The following is an 18683-nucleotide window of genomic DNA, read 5'->3' on the forward strand; positions in this document are numbered from 1 at the left end:
CCGAACCATTAGCCCACATCTTAACTCGCCTCTTCGAACTTTCGTTAAAAGATTCTGTTGTCCCTGATGACTGGCGCTTAGCTCGCGTTGTTCCAATTTTTAAGAAAGGTGATCGTTTGAACGTTAACAATTACCGTCCCATATCGCTAACTTCAGGTACCTGCAAGCTTATGGAGCATGTTATACCTAAATGTCTTATGTGATTTCTGGAAAAAAAATAACATCCTGTCTCCCTTTCAACATGGTTTTAGAAGAGGTTTATCTACGGTTACTCAGCTAGTTGATGAATTCGCTTCATCGATTGACAATGCTGGACAGGTTGACGTCATTTTTTTAGATTTCAGCAAGGCGTTTGATCGCGTCATGCACAATAAGCTCATCTTTAAACTTCAGCATCTTGGTCTTCCAACAGCATTTGTCGAATGGATTAAAACCTATCTTTCCAACAGAAAACAGTTCGTCGATGTTAAAAAATCTCATCCAGGTATTTTACCCGTTACCTCTGGTGTACCTCAAGGCAGCGTACTTGGGCCTCTTTTATTCCTTATTTATATCAATGATTTGGTTAACTCCGTAAATACGTCCGAAGTCAGTATTAGACTATTCGCAGATGACTGCATTATGTTTAAGAAAATTAGCAGCACTACCGACCAAGAATGGTTGGTTGGTTTGGTTGGTTTATAGGGTTTAACGTCCCAAAGCGACTAAGGTTATGTGAGACGCCGTAGTGGAGGGCTCCGGAAATTTCGACCACCTGGGGTTCTTTAACGTGCACTGACATCGCACGGTACACGGGCCTCGAATTTCTCCTCCAAAGAAATTCAACCGCCGCGGCCGGGATCGAACCCGCGTCTTTCGGGACAGCAGCCGAGCACCATAGCCACTGAGCCACCGCGGCGGCTCGACCAAGAATGCCTGCAGTCAAATCTTAATAATTTCCTAGAGTGGTGCACCCTTTGGTCCATGAAAATAAATAGCGACAAATCGGTTCTTCTTCAGGTTACTAACAAGAAAGCGCCATACAGTTTTAATTACGCAATAAACAATCTTCCACTGCTAAAGGTGAGCGAATACAAATATCTTGGAGTCACTATTACAAATCGCCTTTCATGGTCCAGCCACATTAATAACATTTGCTCGTCTGCTTCAGGAAACCTTGGCCTTCTAAGACACAAATTAAAACACGCTCCCTCTGAACTTAAGCAACTTGCCTTGAACACACTAATTCGTCCGAAACTTCAGTATGCTTCTGTCGTATGGGATCCGCACTTAAAAAAGGATATAAAGAAACTTGAAATGATCCAAAAAAAAGCCGTCCGTTTCATTTTTAACGCTTACCATAGCTCTATCTCACCATCCGTTCTGATGTCTACGAAGAACATATACACTCTAGAAAGAAGGAGAGCACTTGCAAGGCTTAAATTTCTGTACTCATTTTACTCTAGTCAATTTAATATTAATGCTGCTCCCTATATATCCCCCCGTTCTACACGACAGACACGCAATAGCCACAACCATAACCTTACCCCGTACTTTGCACGCACAAATATGTTCAGAAACTCATTTTTGCCCCGAACAATCACAACATGGAACTCACTGCCAGCAAATGTCTTTTCGGCTCAGGATGCCGCTGCTTTTGAAAAGAGTAACTTATTGTATGTGTAAGCTTAAAAATATCATTGCCCTCTGTTTGGTTTTCTTTCTTTTTTATTGTTGCCGGAACGCTGGATTTGCGTAGTGTTTGATATTATTTTTGCTTTTTGAATGTTGGCCCCCTGCTTGGTCTCTATGACTGCAGTATGTGTAAATAAAAAATAAATAGATAAGTCGGAGCTGGCATATCGGGCACATAGTTCCAAAATCGTCCAACAGGCTTTGGCTGGTAAGAAATCTTTTTTTATGTCATTTTGATATACTTTCAACCGCTACCGAGGTTTTTACAGGGGTGGGCGCCCTTGAAAAAGTACACAACTTCAAGATAAAACAGTTATTGAACAGTAAGCAGTTATACAGTGAAAAGGATGGGTCTAGTTAAAAAAATGCAAAAATTCGCTGGTCGGTTGGTTTATGGGGTTTAACGTCCCAAAGCGACTAAGGCTATGAGAGACGCCGTAGTGGAGGGCTCCAGAAATTTCGGCCACCTGGGGTTCTTTAACGTGCACTGACATCGCACAGTACACGGGCCTCTAGAATTTCTCCTCCAAAGAAATTCCAGCCGCCGCGGCCGGGATCGAACCCGCGTCTTTTGGGTCAGCAGCCGAGCACCAAACCACTCAGCCACCACGGCGGCTGTGGCTTAGCTTGGTTAAGCTCGGTAATTGCGAAAGCAATATCCGTACCTACGCCATGGTTCAGCTGGTAGTGTAGCTGGTGGTGGTGCTTGTGGTTAGACTTGTGGCGATGCATCTGTTATGCACTCCAATCCAATGCAATCCAATCCAATCCAATCTAATGTAATCTAATCTAATCTATTCCAATCCATTCCAGTCCAGTACAATCCAGTCCAGCCAGGCCGCCGTTCATGTGCACCGCCGTCGCACACGGACGGCGCGAGATCGCGAAGCAATGTTAAGCCGCTGGTGGTTGGCACAGCTACTGCTTTCTAGCGACGTGAGTCGAGCCTAATCTCTTCAGCGTAACGCCACACTCGCGCTTCTAGCGGAGAGCGCAGGAATTAGGCGCCGATGGTGGCACCGCCGCGGATTGCGACGGCGCGAGTCGTCGCCCTTCTCTTCGGCGTGATGTCACAAAGCACCTGTTGCGCTCCTAGCGGAGAGCGCAGGAGTTAGGCGCCGGTGGTGGAACCGCCGCGGCTATCACAGCTTATTCTATCTGCTCTTCATAACCATAATGTTGCTGTATGCGTATTTATAGACATCAAAAAAGCTTTCGACACAGTCTCACACTCCATTCTTTTAATAAAACTCGAAGCATATGGTGTGCGTAGCGGGGCACTTGAATTCTTTAAAACTTATCTTTCTTCACGACAGCCGCAAGTTGTCCTCAAACAGTTCAAGTCTGCATACCAAACTGTTACGTGTGGTGTACCCCAGGGCTCAGTTCTGGGACCGCTTTTATTTTCACTTTTTATTAATGACCTCCCCAATCCAATACAGTGTTCTCAAATTTTGATGCATGCGGATGACACTGCACTTATCTTTACTGGCAACTCACTTGAGTCAATAGAAAATCCTATTAACAATGAACTCCAACGTATCTCGACTTGGTTCCGTAATAATCATCTAATTTAAACACTGAAAAAACTAAATATGTTATTTTTCGTTCAAAACAAAAGTGTATTGAATCAAGTGATTTTTCTATATGTGTTGACAACAACGTTATTGATAGTGTGTCTTCTTTTAAATATTTAGGGGTCATGTTTCACTGCCACTTGTCTTGCAAGGAACAGGTGCAGAGTGTGTGTAAAAAGGTTGCGTACGGTTGTTTTACGTTGGCAAAGGCACGGCGGCACTTTCCACCTGCTATTCTTAGATCACTTTATTTTTCATTATGTCACAGTCATCTCAGTTATTGCAGTGAATCATGGGGAATCACATACAAAAGGTATTTATCACCATTGGCAAGACTACAAAAACGTGCCTTGAAAACTATGGGATTACCTTGTTCGAATATTTCTAACAATAACATTTTTGACGCAGTGCAAATCATGTCATTCACAACCTTACGCGATTACAAAATAGCTCTTATGGTTAATAATATTATAAATACCAACTACCCCTTACCTCTTGGTGCATTTAGCATTCCCGTCCGCACCACTAGACAAGCCAGCAATGGCAATTTTAATCTTCCTATTTGTCATAATGCGTACGGAGAAAGACGAATAGAATTTACAGGAGCGAAAATTTGGAACTCGTTGCCAATTAAAATAAAGCAAGCTAGGAATTTCAAACTGACATGCAAGAAAAATTTTTTGGGAATGGAAGCAAGGCTACAAAGTTAGTTTCATTCAATGTGTTTGTGATTGCTGTCCTATATGTTATTTTGTATTGGTCCAAATATCTGTGTATACATTTTCTTTGTTACTCAATAAAGACTTCTTGATTTGATTTGCGACGGCGCGAGTCGGCCGCCCTTCTCTTCGGCGTGACGTCACAAAGCACCTGTAGCGCTCCTAGCGGAGAGCGTAGGAGTTAGGCGCCGGTGGTGGCACCGCCGCGGCTTGCGACGGCGCGAGTCGGTCGCCCTTCTCTTCGGCGTGACGTCGCAAAGCACCTGTTGCGCTCCTAGCGGAGAGCGTAGGAGTTAGGCGCCGGTGGTGGCACCGCCGCGGCTTGCGACGGCGCGAGTCGGCCGCCCTTCTCTTCGGCGTGACGTCACAAAGAACCTGTTGCGCTCCTAGCGGAGAGCGTAGGCGTTAGGCGCCGGTGGTGGCACCGCCGCGGCTTGCGACGGCGCGAGTCGGCGCCCTTCTCTTCGGCGTGATGTCACACATGACGTCACACAGAGGTCAACTAAAGGTCAATGGTGGCACCGCCGTGCCACGGCAAAGGCTGAAAGTGCAAGTAGTAAAGCTTTCGCTTTAAAAACAAACAAATTCGAGGGCACCAGTTTTACAGTGCAAAGTGTATATCACCAACATTTTAACAAAATTTAGTCAGTTTAGCGGCAATAAACTCAGCTCGGCAAGCTCCAAAAATTTGAGGAGTGTCGGCTGCATTACCGTTGAAACGTTAAGTGCATTCCATTAGCGCACTGCTCGCGGAAAAAAGTAAAAGTCAAAGGTGTTATTGCAACAAAAAAATTTCTCAAGTGTGAGAGGGATCCCGGCTGCGGCGGCCGAATTTCGATGGAGGCGAAATTCTAGAGGCCCGTGTGCTGTGCGATGCCTGTGCACGTTAAAGAACCCCAGGTGGTCGAAATTTCCGGAGCCCTTCTCTACGGCGTTCCTCATAGCCTGAGTCGACTTGGGACGTTAAACCCCAATAAACCAATCAAGTGTGAAAGGGTGTTTGTGGCGGGTGATTCTGGAGTGGCTTATATTGACGAAGTCTTCAGAGCTAAGCTTAAATGAATTGCGCAGGAGTAAGTATAGGAATTTCAAGCGGTGCAATTTGGATCGGATAGATAAAGGCTGAAGCCCTGCGCGATGCAAAAGTTCAGTAGGCGAATCTGCGCGTCTGTACTGGTTATAAATAAATCGCGCGGCTTTTCGCTGCCCATTTTGCAGTGCGGCTACGCTAGTACCTGTGTAAGGGAACCACGCAATGTTAGCGTATTCCAATATCGGGCGTATCAATGTAACGTATGCCAGAAGCTTTATTCCGGGAGGCGAGTTATTCAAGGCACGTTTGAGGAAGAACAATTTGTTCATTGCCTTATTTGAACGGGCGTCGTCCAGTTCAGGTCGGATGAGATAAGGATGGACAGATATCGGTATTCCGTAACAGTTCGTAGCACAGTGCTATCAGAACCATAAGCGAACTTAAGGGGAATTTTTTTCTTTGTGACGGACATAGAAACAGTCTTTTCTGTGTTGATGACCATGCTCCAATCGTGACAACACTGAAACACTTTATTAAAAGCGCTATTTAGTTTGGTCTAATCAGATTGATGTTTAATTTCTTGATAAAAGACGCAATAATCTGCAAAGAGTCTCATTTGTACTTTATTTTTGTTAGTTATGTTATTAATAAATGACAAAAATAGAAGAGGCACCAGCACGGATCCTTGGGGGATACCAGATACCACGGGAAGAATATTGTAAGTATGTCCTTTGAATTGGACAATTTGGTAACGTTCGTATAAATAACTGCTGATCCATTGTGTGGCGGGACCAACACCAATGTGGAGCTTAAGCTTGCAAATAAATTTTTCGTGCGACATCCGGTCGAACGCTTTGGAAAAGTCAAGGAAAATCATGTCAAATTGCGACTGATTGTTAATACCTTGCGCAAGATCATGTACGAATTCAACAAGTTGCGTTATAGCGGATAGACCATTTCTGACCCGTGCTGGCAAGGGCGGATTAGCTTTTTAGCCTCTACGTCAGAAATTTTAAGACGAAGACCTTTAATGGCTCATACTGTCGTGACCAAGACGTGCTACAAGGGGCGTTCAATAAAGATTTCCTCTGACACACTTCTACTTATTAGAGGATGCTGAAACTGCGCATGTGTAATGACTTACGTCCCTATAGGCCACGTGCCAATGTGCAACTCCAAACTAATAACGGCCTTCCGCAGGTGCTGAAGTGGTGTGAGGTGTGACAATGGATGCAGTGGAATACAGAGCAGTCATCAATTTCCTGTACTTGAAAGAACACACTCCGGGGAGACGTTCGATAAGATAAAAGTGGCTTATGGGGAGGATTCCCCAACATATGATGTAGTAAAGAACTGGCATCGTCAATTTAAATGTGGTCGGACTTTGGTGGAAACGGCTTCGATTGCAGGGCGACCTCACTCTGCTATCGATGAACACATCATTCAGCAAGTGGTGGCCGCCATTTTAGAAAATCGCCGCGTAACTGTTCGAGACTTAGCTCAAAATATCATGATTAGTGTGGGGTCCGTGGAAAAAATCATTCAGAACCATCTTCACATGCGTAAGGTATCCGCTCGCTGGGTTCCACGGCTGCTACACCTTTCCGAAAGCAGGAACGAGTCGAATGCTCCCAGGCTCTTTTGACCATGTGCCATGGAAACCAGGATGACTTTTTCAACAGACTGATTGCACAGTATTAAAGCTGAGTCCATCACTATGATCCGGATACTAAAGTCCAGTCGATGCAATCGAAGCACTTGGGGCTCACCGCCTCCAAAGAAGGCACGCCCAGCCCTGGGCGGGCAAGGTCATGCTCACAGTCTTTTGGGACCAGCATGGAGTAGTCTTGATCAATTTCCTAGCAAAAGGTGCCACGATTACGGGGGCATACTGTGCTTCACTGCGGCGGAACTTGCGGGAGGCCATCAAAAGCAAGAGACGTGGCATGCTCACCAACGGTGTCCGCCTTCTGTAAGACAATGCCTCAGTTCACAACTCTCATGTTGCGCAGATGGAAACACGCTGCTGCGGCTTTGAAATTCTAACGAATCTCCCATTTTCATCCGACCTCGCAACATCGGACTGCCACCTCTTTCCGACAATGAAGTCATATTTGAAGGGCAAGCATTTTCCAGATGATGAGACTGATTTCTGAAGTCACAACATGGCTTTTGGAGCAACCTGTCGACTTCTACAAGGGACGTGTTTACAGTTGCATAAAAAAATGAGAGAAGTGCGTGTCCCTGGGTGGCACCTATGTAGAGAAGGACTAATAAACCTGCAAAGTTTCGTTGCTCTCCGTCCAAAGGAAGTGGGTCAGGGGAGATCTTTATTGAACACCCCGCGTTTCGGATTGGTCGAAATAGTCGTGACGTCACTGCGCGCGAATTTTGACGGGTGTCTAACGAGATTGTGAGACAGTTGGTGCGCAATTTTCTTTCCTGAAATACAATTTTCGACTTGTGTCCACCGAGATATGCGAAAGAGTAACTGCGTAATTTTCTTTCCTCAAATACAATTTTCATTCTCTTCATTACGGCCCGTCTTTTTTCTTTCACTCCATTTCCTCCCTTCCTGTACGGTGCGGTTCAGGTGGCCAACGAGATGACAGAGAATTACAATGCCATTTCCTTTCCTCAAAACGCGTTGCGTTCAAAGGGCAGCGCATCGCGCCGAACGGGTGGTGGCGTACCGTGGACTCCCTGGCAGCGCTACAACACGCTGTCGCGTTCCACTCCTAAAGGCAAAGATTAAGCGTCATTAATTGGCATTTAATTAATGCGCCAACAGAATGTGAAGTGAACAATCGCGTAGTAGAATGCAGCACTCAGGCTTTCGCCTTTGACCACTTTAGCCGCTAAAGTTCCTCTTAATTTTTAGATTAATGTGTTCCAGAATTTTCCCACATGTACACGTCAGATAGACAGACAGATACAGACCGATACAGACAGACAGACAGACAGACATACAGACAGACAGACAGACAGACAGACAGACAGACAGACGGACGGACGGACGGACGGACGGACAGACAGAGACAGACAGACAGAGACAGACAGACAGAGACAGACAGACAGACAGACAGACAGACAGACAGACAGACAGACAGACAGACAGACAGACAGACAGACAGACAGACAGACGGACGGACGGACGGACAGACAGAGACAGACAGACAGAGACAGACAGACAGAGACAGACAGACAGAGACAGACAGACAGAGACACACAGACAGAGACACACAGACAGACACACAGACAGAGACACACAGACAGAGACCGACAGACAGACAGACAGACAGACAGACAGACAGACAGACAGACAGACAGACAGACAGACAGACAGACAGACAGACAGAGAGACAGACAGAAGATTGATAGACAGATAGATAGACAGACATACAGACAGACAGACAGACAGACAGACAGACAGACAGACAGACAGACAGACAGACAGACAGAAAGACAGACAGACAGACAGACAGGTAGGTAGATTAGATAGATAGATAGATAGATAGATAGAGATAGATAGATATCATCATCATCATCATCAGCCGGACTACACCCACTGCAGGGCAAAGGCCTCTCCCATGTCTCTCAAATTTACCCTGTCCTTTGCCAGTTGCGGCCACTGTATCTACGCAAACTTTTTTATCTCATCCGCCCACCTAACTTTCTGCCGTCCCCTGCTACATTTGCCTTCTCTTGGAATCCACTCCGTTACCCCTAAGGACCAGCGGTTATCTTGCCTTCGCATTATTTGCCCTTCCCAAGCCCATTGCTTCCTCTTGTTTTCAACTAGACTTGCAAGCAATAGACGTGACTTGAAAGCAATAAATGTAGTTGATAGTTTGCGCTCTATCTGTCTTCTGCTTTTTCCTGTGTATGTTTGTTCGTGTGCGCAACGCCATCCCAAGAAAGCTATGCACCAACTCGCCCAGCAAGAAGTTCTTCTACATCCCCTGGGTCTGTAGGACTGTTTCAGCCTGGTGAAAAACTTATTGCAAGGACACGCCATTATTTAGCATGCTATTGAGCGAACTGGACACACAGGCTACAGTGAACGAACACGCAACTGGAAGTTGCCGCTGTCCGCCTCGTACAACATATTACGGGTGATTTAGCGTGCTTAGCCCAAATGCGAATTAGATGCGCTTACACTTCAGTTCTAGCTTAGGCTTCGCTTACCGTTCGAGGCTCGATTTTCAAGGTCATTATCACCATCATCATTTATTTACCCTTAAGGGCCCTTGGCTTAGGGCATTACATAAGGGGGGGGGGAGCATTCGTTACATAGTACGGTGGTCGGTAACATCAACAAGAAATACTAAGTGCAGGGTTCATGGTCAACGTCGACATTATCAAGGTCAAGGAGGCTTGGAACAAAGATCGGCAAAAACGGACTTAAGCTCCGCCATAAGTATGGCGCGACAGCTTCAGTGGGTTAATGCCCCTATATGAGGGATTTGTCCTTCTCTACGTTACATTCATAGAACCCCGGGAGTCCTTATACCACTCCTGGCATAGTGATGCAGCGGTTAAGCCCTGATATTGCAGGTGCCGCAGCGGTGAGGCTTGTGAGACCTGGGTTGTTGTTCCTGAGCAACCCCAGAGAGACAGAGTAGGAATCGGTGAGATAGGATCTCAGCGCCAACACACTAAAAGGAATCTCTTAGCGTCAAATTGACCATTGAGCACCCCCAGGCGAAACTTTGAAGGCTGTGGTTTACGAGTGTATCATTAGGAGGCCAGAGTGAACGTAGGGCATTGAATAAACGCATAAACGCAAGTTTTAGTTGCTGCGATGTAGAAAAAAAAAACGCTTCAGTAACATCTAGAGACAATGATGTTTCATTTCCTTTCATTTCATTTATTTTTCTTTAAGGCCCGGTGAGGGGCATTACATACGGGGTGGGTACAATATTCGTTGGCGGCAAGTGTTAACACGATGACAAATGAGCACGACGATTACAAGCGAAGGTCGCGGAGCACATGATGGCTGCAATGTCTCTGGGAAGGTCGTTCCAGTCCACAATGGTACGGGGAAAAAATGAGGCTGCAAAAGTAACCATGCGGACACGTGGTCGAGAAACTTTGAAAGGATGACAAGTGTGATGGGATATGCGGGTTTGCGGGACGATGCCGGTTGGAAATCAAGTGGATTACGGCGGTGGTGAAAAGACATGCGTTTACATTTATGTGGGTTAAGTTCCATTAACCAAACCTCACACCATTCCTGAATGCGGTTAAGGTCGTCCTGGAGAAAATTTTGGTCATTAATGGTAGTAACTGAGCGGTAAATGACGCAGCGATCTGCGAACATGCGAATTTTAGAATTGATGTTGTCTGGTAAGTCATTCATATAAAGTAAAAACAGAAGTGGGCCGAGAACAGAGCCTTGAGGGACACCAGATATTACAGGAATGGAGTTAGAATTATGATAGTTAATAGTGACAAACTGCGTGCGATTAGTGAGGAATTCTTCTAACCATTTTAAAATACCGTTAGGCAAATTCAAGTCTGACAGTTTTAGTAATCGCTTGTGTGGTACCTTGTCGAATGCTTTTGCATAATCTAGGAAGATGGCATCGGTCTGCAGGTTAGTGTCAAGATTAGCATGCAAATCATGAAGAAAAATAACGAGCTGTGTTTCACATGAGTGACCTTTTCTAAAACCGTGTTGTGACGGATGAAAAAAGTTGTTAGAGTCGAGGGAGCTCATGATGGTCGTGTAAATGACGTGTTCCATGAGTTTGCAGGGTACACTTGTAAGAGAAATGGGTCGGTAATTAAGAGGTTAAGCTTTCTTGCCTGATTTGAACACTGGAACGACCTTACCACTCTTCCAGTCGCCTGGCATTCGTCCTGATGAGAGTGACGGTGAGAAAAGTAAGCATAAAAATTCAGCAGAAATATCCCTGGTATTCTTCAGGAGCTTGGAGTTAATATTATCATGATCATGGAAGACAGTTGGGCTAGTTGGTGTGAATTCGTTAATGACTGCGACATTGCAACTAACGTGGAAACACAAGGACAGCGACACAAGAAACCGACGGGACAGCACGCTAGACTTCAACTGACGTTTTAATGCACACATAACAGATTTTTACACTTCTATTCGGCGCATGCTCAGGAGACTGTACCCCCGCCCCCTTCTCTTTATCACGAAGCAGGTTGTTAAGCAAACAGTAAACATTTAAACCAAACTGACGCGCAAGTTTTTTGACAGATAGATTAACTCTTTTCTCGTGAGGGCTACTGAGGGTGTGCTCACGCACTTGTCCCCTGCCTTATCAATGCAAAATGCTTCAAATATCTCCCTATCACCCTGCCTATGAAGCCGCCTCAGCACTCTCGTGTTGCTGAAGAGTGGAACGCATTTTTCTTCATTACCGCCTGTTGTTTTTGCTTTGCATTTGCGGCAACGTGCGGCCAAATGGCCCCCCGCCATCAGAGCTGCGACTGTAGTCCGGTGTTTTCGTAGCCTTTCGTTCAGGCACTGGCCTGTTTGGCCAATATAACATTTACCACAGGTCAGTGGGATAAGATACACCCCACCGATGGTGCAGTTCACAAACCGCGTGGCGTGTTTTGTTGCGCAGGTTTTTGCCTGGTAAGCATTGTTGACCATTCGGCACATCCTAGACTCTAGAGGTTCCTGATGAGGGTTGCTTACGTTACCTTGACCTCAGCATTAGCTTTAGTAGTAGCTCACTATGCTGGACATACTTCCCTCGTTCAAAAAAGCCTGTTCTTAGCTATAATTCGGCCCATTCGAGAACCGTAAAAAGAGGGATAGCACTGAACTGCCTAAGAAAAAGGCAGAAAAAGGTCTTTCAGTCTCGTTAGTAAATACAGATGCGAAGGCAGCATTGAAGATGGTGGCACACTCGGCTTCAGTGAAGACTGCACCTTACTCATATGAGAGCGTTATCTCACTTGCAGGATGTGGGTTCATGACTTGCCAAAATTTTCCCGGGTTACTTTTTAACAGATTGGGTAGGTCTGAGTGGAAAAACGTATGCTTAGCGTAACGAATAGCGGAGGGATATGATTTTTCGGCTTCGTGGTATTTTGCCCATGCGCAATTCGTACCGCGAAACCTGGCTGAACGGTAAAGACGCTTCTTCTTGTTTTCTAAACGCTTAAATGTTTTAGTAAACCACGGCTTATGGGAATTCTCCTGAAAACTGAAAAGGGGATTGAAATGATTGGTTAGAATTTCTAGTTTATTTTTGAATAACGACCAGTTTTCTTGAATAGACTGAGAATGAAAACGTGACGCAAAAACTGGAAAAAACAGGGGGGATGGTACCCGGAGACACGACTTTACCGTTTGGGGTGAATATCTCAACTTATACTCAATACAAACGATTAAAAATTTGCACACCTATTTAATTATGTCTCTGCTTGTTCCACATGAAACCTTGAACAAAACAATTTGATAGAATAAATTTCATTAAAAAATATAAAACAATTTTTTTAGTTTGGTAAAGGAACATTTAAAAATTAACTGTTTGCTCTAGAGCGACGAAAGTTCTGTCACATATTTGTTGCAACACAAGGTTTTGACTGAACCAAAAGAAATAAATTTGCTAATTGTATTCTTGAAATACAATTTTTGTAACGTTTGACATTCTAGCTGGGGGCTTTTGGCTGGAGAAAGTAGTAAATAAAAAACTTTTCATTACAAATTTCTGTTTTTGGTTCAGACTCTGCGATGATCACTCAGGAACTATTGATTGAAGTTTCAAATCGAAGCATTTATTCACTGCAGACAAAATGTTCCTTACACAAGTGAGAACAGCTTTTCCAGAAATCTTGTTTTTAAAATTTAACTGCTCGACCATCCGCCTAACATGCACGTGGGGCGTAGTCTGGAGGATAATCAGGATCAGATTCCTTTCTCAAACCTTTACTGGCACTTAGCTTGGCCTTCCGTAGTCGGTTGCTCTCAGCAGCAGCGACCCGAAACTCAGCCATCCGATTGAGGGCTACTTCGCAAAACGCTCCCGGTTCGATACCTTGGGCCTCAAGAACATGATTCTTTGCTTTGTTGCTATCATTGTAGATGCTAACTGCGTCACACACAGCTGGTTTTACTGTGAAAAAGCCTACAAGTGCTGTTTTGGGGCACCTGCTCCAGACCACCAGCCATGGAGGAAAAAAAACTGAGGAGGGAGCGTCCGGCGACAACCTTGAAGCCTCGTCTTAACAAGTAAAGATATAGCAAAAAAAGACAGTGTGTCCCCACCGTGATCGCACCACGTGATAGCGTGCGGCAAAGTCTAGCCCCGCTGCGCGCGCGCATGCGCCGATTAGCGCGGCAGACTAACTGTAGATCAACTTGCTTGCTGTAGACGCCCGCGCCGCGAGTCGCGCATACGCGCGCACTAAAACATACCGGAATCAAAACATAAAGGACCGGCTCGGAGAGCGAAAAACTGAGGGAGAAAACGACTTCAATACACTCGGCTTGCGAACACTGGCCGCGTGACGTCATGCTCCCTCCTTAGTTTTTTTCCTCCATGCCACCAGCTCCCGCGCTTGTCGTGTGCATTACCGTGCCACTAGCGGCAAATATTTCAACTACTGAAATGAAAAAAAGCTGTCTTTCATTCATTACCTTTAGGAATATGTAAAAGAAGTCGTTCTTATGAGTTGTAATACTTTCTTCAGAGTAAACATTAAATGTAAACAAACTGCTTAGAGGCCACGCCCAATTTCATGAGCGGGTGTGCACAAGCGGCGCGATTTTTGAATCGCTTGGAGAGAAACTACGAGCTCGCCACTAGCTGGACATGCTCTCCATACGGGGAAGTATTTTTTGGTCGTAGTTTTGAAAAAAACGGATTTGGGCACATTTTTGGTACCATCCCCCCTTAACCATGCCATAATTTTCTTTGTCATAAAGGCGAATAGTTTGACTGAGTTTTCGTCGGCGCGTTGGTTTGAGGACAATGTTAGCCTGAATAACGTTGTGGTCGCTGATTTCAGGCAGGTAAGTGATGGATTGAAAACTGTCCGGGTGATTTGTTAATAAGAAATCTAGGTTATTCGCGAAATTATCAGTTACGCGCGTAGGTTCTAGTATAGCTTGAGTGGGGTTCATGTTAATGCAGAAATCTAAGAATTCCCTTGCTCCGCTATTATTAGTTACGGCTAGGACATTTATGCAGACACTATCTTTCTTCACTCCCGATGTAACGCTCGTATATTGACAAGAATGATTGGTTTCAGGCCCCGAAATTGTCCGCATCAAAGGCTGTATCAGAACAAGTGCGCACACGGCCACTAAGAAGTGTCATGGCCAGCAAAATGAATGGAGAGGATGGCAACTACTGCGGTGCCGAAGGGCGAGTCTACAGCTTTTCAAATCACTACGGTTTCATCGACGTCGTTAAACCTTCAATCGAAGACAGAGTCTACTTCGACACTCGGTCGTTTGGGGACAACCGATACGACGATCTGCACGCCTCGAGCCTCAAGGTCGGTGACCGCGTCGTTCTGGACTTTGGCCCAAAGCCCGGTACTTCTTTGCACCGTGCCTGGCGGGTTTGCCGCGATCGATACTCTGCTAAGCGCTGCACCGAGATGCTTCCTCCTCGCTTCGATGACGAAGAAGGCGTCATATGCGTGCTCAAGGATTCGCACGCTTTCGTAAGGCTACCCAGGTTCCGAGGTGTGACCGCGGGCTTCCGGAAGATCGACTTCGAAACGTACGTAGGCCGACGAGTCGCAGTGCTAACCGATGTCTCAGAACTCGGTCTCAAGGTCCGTCTCGACGCCATGCGCGACCCTGACGAACGGTCAAGGACAAAATGGTTTATCGAGAGACTGCGTTTCGTCGATGGCGTTCCACCTGCGAGTGCGAGGACGGCCGTCCATTGCAGCAGTGCTGAGAAAAACGACGACGTGACGGCGACAGGAACGCTCCACGAACGGTGCGGCAGCGTGGGAAAAGTCTCTCCTGACCATGCTATTGTGAAGCATCGTGCAGGCACAGCTTATCTCCACGCTAGTGTCGTCGAGACGTGTCGACGTCGAAGACCTGCGGGAAGTGCTAGAAGAAGGCAGCGAGGTTTGCTTCGACGCCGATGCGAATGGGCGCCAGTACGGGCGGGGCAGCTGGTACGGGCGGAAATTCTCGGCCGGAGGTCGGATACAAGCCAGCCAATGCCTTTACCCGTCACGATGCAAGACGCAACTGTAAGGCGACGACGTACTGCCGATGACCGAGTCTCGGACACAGTGGGTGACGCTGAACTCCAGAAGTTGCAGCTTGAACCGACGTTATGCATCAGTGTAGACAAGGAAGATCTCAGTGAAGATGAAGATATTAAAGATGACGTCAGAGGAGCGTGCACAGCCCGAAACCCCTGTTTGTTATGGAGCGACGCGCTCTGCGCCTTTGCTTAGGTCTGCCTAAATCAGTAGCTAATGCTGTGTTGTACTTGGAGGCGCGGATACCAGATCTCCATTCCCAGTTTGAGCTCATCACTGTGCGGACATTTTTAAGGTCTTTGGAGCCTGTTCCTGGATTGGCTAACCCTATATTTACGACGAACCGAACTCTCTTCTTTGGTACTCCCTGGCCTCGGTATAAGCTCCCTCAGGTGGTGTTCACTAACTCCCTGTTGTCAAATATTTCTGTATCAATGACATCTTTAGTACCAGTCAACCACAAGCGGGCTGACACGGCAGTCTTCTTTGACAACACCCTCCCAAGGAATGCTAAGAACCTGCCCGCCAATATGTTAAATGGGCTCATAGAGGAGTACCTAGACAATTATACTAACCATACTGCCGTCTATACATATGCCTCCCAGCAAAATGAAAAGGCTGCTATTGGTATTTACTCAAGGGCTCTTGATTGGAGCTACTCATTTCGGGCCCCTGACTATACCCCTATTTTTGTAGCTGAGTTTCTGGCCATTGAGTTGGCCTTAATAAGGATTCCCTGCAGTATCATTCGGGTTATTACACTCTCAGACAGCCTTTCTGTTTTGGCAGCGCTCGAAACCTCGAGAGATACTCCTATGAGCCGTTCCCTTCAATTTTTCATTCCTCCACATGTTACAGAAGTACGTTTTCACTGGGTCCCTGGGCACTGTGGCATTGTTTCTAATGAGAGGGCTGATTTTTTAGTAAATTCTGCCCTTGATGGACCTTTTGTCCCTTTCGTCCCAAATACTGTTTACTTGACTCTAGCACGCTTTCAGTGATTCCAGCGTTTCCACACCTTGAGCCATGAGCCTCTCCTCGCTGCAGCGGATTTTCAACACCTGGCATTTCCTTGGAGTGTGCGGATGTGCAGTTCGAGGCAATGTGAGGTGTCCATGACCCTTTTGCGCTGCAGGATACCGCGGCTAAATCTTTATTTATGCCGATCGGGGCTTTCGATAAATGTTGTCTGCTGGACGAAGGTTGACGATATCATTAATATATAGTAAGAACAACGTTGGTCCTAGAACGGAGCCCTGTGGCACACCAGACACAATCTGACCGATCCCAGATGAAATACCGTTAATGATAGTTGTTTGAGATCGGTTGTCAAGGTAGCTAGCAAATAAGGTTAAAGGAACGCCGCGTATTCCATAACACTGCATTTTTTCAAGCAATATCTTATGGTTAACGGAGTCAAACGCTTTCCTCATATCAAGGAATATGCCAACTGTTAGCAGTTTATTTTCTATGTTTTCAATTAGCTTTTCTTTGATTTCCAGTAAGGCGGCCTCAGTTGTTTTGTTTTTTTGAAATCCGTACTGTTGCTTGGAGATGACATGGTTTTTCTCGAGATATTGAGAAAGACGTGTGTTGATTGCAAGTTCTGCAATCTTAGAAAAAACTGAAAGAACGGAGATCGGCCGATAATTATTTAACATTATAATCTATGCAGACGATACTAACGTATTTTTTTCAGGGCAAGATAGTAATATTTTGCAAGCAGCCTCCAATAGTTGGTTATCCCAATTGTCTGTTTGGTTAAAATCAAATAGGTTAGAACTTAATGTCAGGAAAACAAAGTACATACTGTTTAGAGCCAAAAATAAGGAAGTTCCGAACAACTTCCAAATTCACTTCGAACAAGCTCCTATAACTCGTGTCAGCTCTACAATGCTCCTTGGAGTCATTTTTGAAGAACATTTCCTCTGGACAGATCATGTAAACTACGTTTGCACTAAAATGGCTCGCTCTGTTGGTATCCTAAATAAATTTCGCACAATACTGCCTCGGAAATTCAAACTACAAATTTATTTCTCTCTAGTCTTTTCGCATGTACAATATTGTTTGTTGATCTGGGGAACGACTACCTCAACCAATCTTGTGAAAGTACTTACTTTACAAAAAAGAGCTGTACGAGCGATTGATAATTTACATTACAGTGAGAGCACGGGTCTTTCCTTCCTCAACCATAGACTGCTAACCATCACGGCCGCTTACCACAAGAAGCTTGCTGTTTATATCAGAAACCTTATGAAAAGAAACTGGCAGACTTTCGAGAGCACATATTTAATTGCCCAAACAGCATACAGTCTTAGGCACCCTCAATACCATGCATCAAAATCCCGTACAAACTATGGGTTCCAAAAACTAACTCACATAATTCCTCATACATTAAACACCTATCCATATTTAACAGAATTGTCACTACAAAATATGTCCGAGGTCAGATTTAGGAAAACTGTTCATGAATATTTTTGTTATAGCTAGTTGTGGTGTGTTTTTACCTAATCAGTTATTGACTTTGTTATGTTTTGATCTTAGTTTTGTTGTGCTTAGCTCTATGCATGCCTGATCTCTGTTTCGTTGTCAGTATATCCGCTGCTTTTCTAGTTTCTGTTACTTACGAAAACTTTGTATCATTGCCAAGTGCCACTTTGTTTTTGTTTTTTTTACATGGGGAGGGCAGGCCTCAGTCAGGCGCTACTAGGCGCCTTTAGCTTGCTCTCCCTTGTTTGCAGTCTCTGTACTGGCCAAACAAAACCAATAAATGAAATGAAACCTTTGTGAGTCTTGTGGCGAAATTGAATCTATAGAACATTTTTTCCTCTCCTGCCGGCGGCTCGCTGCTCTCCGTAAAATTTACTTGGAAATCCCCCTCGCTCGGCTTGGGCTTCCTCTAACCTATTCCGATTCTCTTATCCTTCGGGGCAAGCGCCAAGGGATATGCCCTGAAACCAGTGTGCGATTCTATTCACGATTATATAATTTCATCTGGTAGATTCCTCTGCTAGAATGTGAATTCAAAACTTGTCCTTCTTCGTATTTTTTGTTTTGCACAAATTCTAGCTCTGTGTCCCAAAATTTTAAATTTAAATATACTCCATACCCTGTACATGAGTGCGTTTGTATCTCCTATGCACCCTGGCCAATCCTCCGCCGTGGATATATGCCATTCTTCTTCTTCTTCTTCTTCTTCTTCACCTCTTTATAATGGCACACACCCACGTGGGGGGGATTGGCCAAGGTATAGTGGTATACATAAGGAAATTTTCATAGGATTACGACAAAATATCGGAGCCAAACGTGAATTTTGAAAAATGTATTCATGAAAAACGACAGAAGAATATTTGAAGTGAAATAACAAAGAACATTTTGGTGACAATAATAATAATAAAAAAAACGCCGAGACTTCTAAAGGAGCTAGGAAATCAACCTACCAGTTGCAATTATGTA

At 45.2% G+C, this 18683-nt stretch overlaps 1 pseudogene; it reads left to right on the top strand.

Annotated features, from left to right (window-relative positions):
* The window catches only part of LOC149367501 (uncharacterized), an 80755-nt pseudogene that overhangs the window by 21437 nt on the left and 40635 nt on the right, over window positions 1-18683 (top strand).

This window comes from Amblyomma mixtum, chromosome 1, assembly GCF_055824585.1.
Source record: "Amblyomma mixtum isolate Tamu chromosome 1, ASM5582458v1, whole genome shotgun sequence".
NCBI classification, from domain to species: Eukaryota; Metazoa; Arthropoda; class Arachnida; order Ixodida; family Ixodidae; genus Amblyomma; species Amblyomma mixtum.